Source organism: Arachis duranensis, chromosome 3 (assembly GCF_000817695.3).
Source record: "Arachis duranensis cultivar V14167 chromosome 3, aradu.V14167.gnm2.J7QH, whole genome shotgun sequence".
Taxonomy (NCBI): Eukaryota; Viridiplantae; Streptophyta; class Magnoliopsida; order Fabales; family Fabaceae; genus Arachis; species Arachis duranensis.
Window position 1 is genome coordinate 93,083,435 of NC_029774.3, and position 3,450 is coordinate 93,086,884.

Sequence of the window (3,450 nt, forward strand, 5' to 3'; positions counted from 1 at the left end):
ATAGTGACTAGTACCGGAGGTAGACTCTTCTCAAAAGCTAAAGCCAAAATCTTCAAATCCTAATTATGAATGTTCAAGTGAGAAACCTAGGGGAGGAGTAAATTCAGATCTAAAAACTAAAAATTATGCGGAATGAATGTTGTTTCTTTGTCTCTGCATGTTCCCTGGCTCTAATCTTTGTTTCTGGGCCGAAAACTGGGTTGAAATGCGGCCCAGAAACTCTGCCAGTGAATTCTGAAATTCTGCAGATCGCGCACATCACGCGGCTGCGTCGTCCAATGTAAGACCCAGAACCTTTGATAAGTCTTTCTATGAGCAAGTCTCAAATCATGTAGTTATTTATAACCTTAATTTCAGAAATTATTTTATTAAAGATAATTAAGCCAAGTTTTGATTTATTGGATTTGAGATAAGTTATGATTATTATCCAATTTTATAATTATTGAATTATTTTCTATATTTGAATTATAAAGTTGATAGTTGTGAAATAATAAGGATTTTATATGATATGGACTAAATAATCAATATTTTAATATATTGATATTGTTATTTTGGAAAAAAGAGAAATTAATTATATTATTTCTAATTATTTGGTTGAGACAATTTATTGAAAATAATTTGTGAAAATTGATGAGAAAATAGTATTTTTCCATATACTATTAGTGTTAGATTTACATTGGGTTCCAACTACTATATTATCCCCAATTTTATGTGAAATTACCATAATGCCCTTAATCCTAATTTTCAAAATGAAACCCTAAAACCCTACCTGGTTACCCGTTGCATCCCCTCATGCCCCAGCAGCCAAACACACACAGTTTTCCAACTAAATGAAAGAAAGAAAGAAGGGGTTAGGAGGAAACGGGAAGCAGAGAGGGGGAGAGGGACAGAGAGCAGCGGTGTGAGAGGAAGAGAGGGATGAGGCAGCACCGGTGGACCTTGCTGCCGCCGTCGTGCTGAGCCGTCGCGTTCTGCACCATTGTACACTAAAGAAAGAGAGAGAAATAGATCAGGCAGGAATCAAGGGACCGAAGGTGGAGGGAGTGCGGCAGGGGAAGCCATCGCTGCCAGTCACCGTCGCAAGGCTCTGCTGCATCCCCACCGCGCCTGGGTGTTGTCGAAGCCACTCCTGCTATCGCTGCTACTAGGGTCTGCCGCCGTCCTGTCCCTGGAGCCTGAGCCGCGCATCTGTCACCGAACCAGAGGAGCTCATCCTTGTTGAGTCGCCGCCATCTTGCCTCTGCCGGCAAGCACGAAGAGAGAGGGAGACGGGAGTTTGCACAGAAGAGAGAGAGCGCGACAGGGGAGACCACCAACGCCTGGGTCGCCGTCGCCGGGCCTCCTTGTCGTCGCCAGTATTGAAGTCAGCCACTACCACCATCGAGTTGTTGGGGCTGGTGCTTCTTTTGGAAGTTTGAATGGGAGACTTGCTCAGTTCTGCCTCTGCTCTTGATTCTCGCCACTGTCGGAGCCTCCGCCATCATCGGGATTGCTGTTCAGTTAGTGCCGCTGCCTGGGTCGCTGCGGTACCAGCCACGGTGATGGAGCTACTCTGTTTAGTGATTTCTGTGAGTCTTGACGCTGAGGTAAGGGTTTTAATTGAGGTTTTTGCCTATTTGGATTTCGAGAAGGTGATAATGCTGCGTGGTTTTTTATAGTTGATTCACCGGAGCTTCTGGCCGCCGCCTGAGCTGCTGCTGGGCCGGTTCGAAATCGCAGCTGCTTCGTGTTGAAATTTCAGTAAGTATGTATGTTTTGGAAGCCCTACGTTAGTGTCCCGTACTGTATTAAAGCCTTTACGGTATTAATGTTCTTAGAGTATAGTAACTGAGGTTGCTTGTTGTAATTTAGAGCTGTTTATGCTGCTGCGAAAATGTGTGGGACTGTGCTTAGGAACTGCCGTTGGTTTTGAGTCGAGGCGAATGGATTTCTGAGAGGCGTTTGGAGTATAGTTTCAATTTGTCGAGGTAGGGGCGCTTTCCAAAAACTGTGTTTTATATACTGGAATTATTACATATGGATACTGATGTGAGATATTATGTATTTGGTGATTGTATCTGTCTTATGTATTATTTGATTGACTCGGATGATTATGGATGTTTGTTTGGCTGAATTGTTGTACGGCTTTGTGAAATGTAATGTTTTGAAGTTGATTCTTTAAAGATTTGAAATATGAGTTTAATCCGTTGAGGATTGGTTTGAATTGAGTCAATTATTTTGATGATGTGAAAGATAGAATACTCTTGAAATTCAGCCTGGGTTGCTTTAATTGATTTGGTTTTGATAAATGATTTGTTACTGAACCGTTTCTTTAAAGCTTTGGAAATGAGTTAAATCGGTTGATATTGAGTTGATTTGAAATGGTTTTCTTGAGATATGCCACTGAGGCAACTATTGGATTTAGCTTGCTGTTGAATTGATTTCTAGTTTGAGCTGTTGAAAAGGAATGAGAAAACGGTTTAGTTGGGACCCGAACCGGGTGGCAAAAGTCCAAGTTTTAGGGGAAGTGCTGCCGAAATTTCTACAAAATCCTAGTCTTGTTTGAAAAGTTATTTAAAAAGGGTTGGATTTGAGAAGTTGTATTATTTGATTTATTAAGAGAGTATTGATGTTTTCAAGCTTAATTTATTTAGTGAACTTTATGCCTTGAGTTCGACTTATTTAGAAATGAACTATTTTTACCGTTTGAATCACTGAAGGAAAGAATGATGCTCTAATATTAATTTCAATATAAAAAGGAGCTTTTAGTGATTTTTAAAGGAACCTAGACTTTTGATTGAGTAATTAAGTTTGATGCATTTTGGAAGAGTTAGAAAAATGGGTTCCAAAAGAAACCTGAAAGTGGTCTGATTCAAATGAACTGGTTCTGTTTTAAATGAGTTGATTTTTGGACCGGGTTGAAACTCGTGATTTTGTATGGTCGGTTTCATAATAAATTCAGTTTTATTTATGTTGAATATGGAAGTGCTGTTGTTATGAGCCGGAAAGGCTGTGTATGATTATGAATATTGGCTGGTTCTGGATTAAACCGTGAGCCGGAATGGTTGTGTATGATATTGTTTTATGGCTGATTGCTGAATGAGTTGTGGGCCGTATGGCTGACTATGAATTATGAATTTAAGCCGGATGGTTGAGATGGATGTTGATCCATGGTTGGAACTGAATGAATATATGCTTGAGATACCTGGGTAGTAGCAAGGGTTGTGGTTCGTCCCACTTGCTCCAGGTCAGAGACTGTGACGCCTGGGTAGTAGCGGTAGTAGTGGTAATTTCACTCGCTCCAGGTTGAGCTTTTAAACACCCACCTGGGTAGTAGCCGCAGTAGTGGTTATTCTACTGGCTCTAGGTTGAGCGGGTAGTAGCAATGGGGTTGTAGCTCAAACCTACTTGCTCCGCGAGGGGTGTTTCTGTCCATGGTTAGCTACCAGGACGTGTCGGGTTGGCTATATA

At 41.2% G+C, this 3,450-nt stretch overlaps 1 long non-coding RNA gene across 3 annotated transcripts in view; it reads left to right on the forward strand.

Annotated features, from left to right (window-relative positions):
• The first annotated feature begins 833 nt into the window (after positions 1–833).
• LOC107479742 (uncharacterized) overlaps positions 834–3,450 on the forward strand; it is a 16,269-nt gene continuing 13,652 nt past the window's right edge. The window contains exons 1-3 of one of the 3 annotated variants that reach the window (XR_008006908.1): positions 836–1,586; positions 1,659–1,740; positions 1,852–1,967. This is a non-coding gene — a long non-coding RNA (uncharacterized LOC107479742). Of the gene's footprint in view, positions 1,587–1,658; positions 1,741–1,851; positions 1,968–3,450 lie in introns of all 3 variants that reach the window. The other 2 variants (XR_008006907.1, XR_008006909.1) reach the window with 2 other exon arrangements.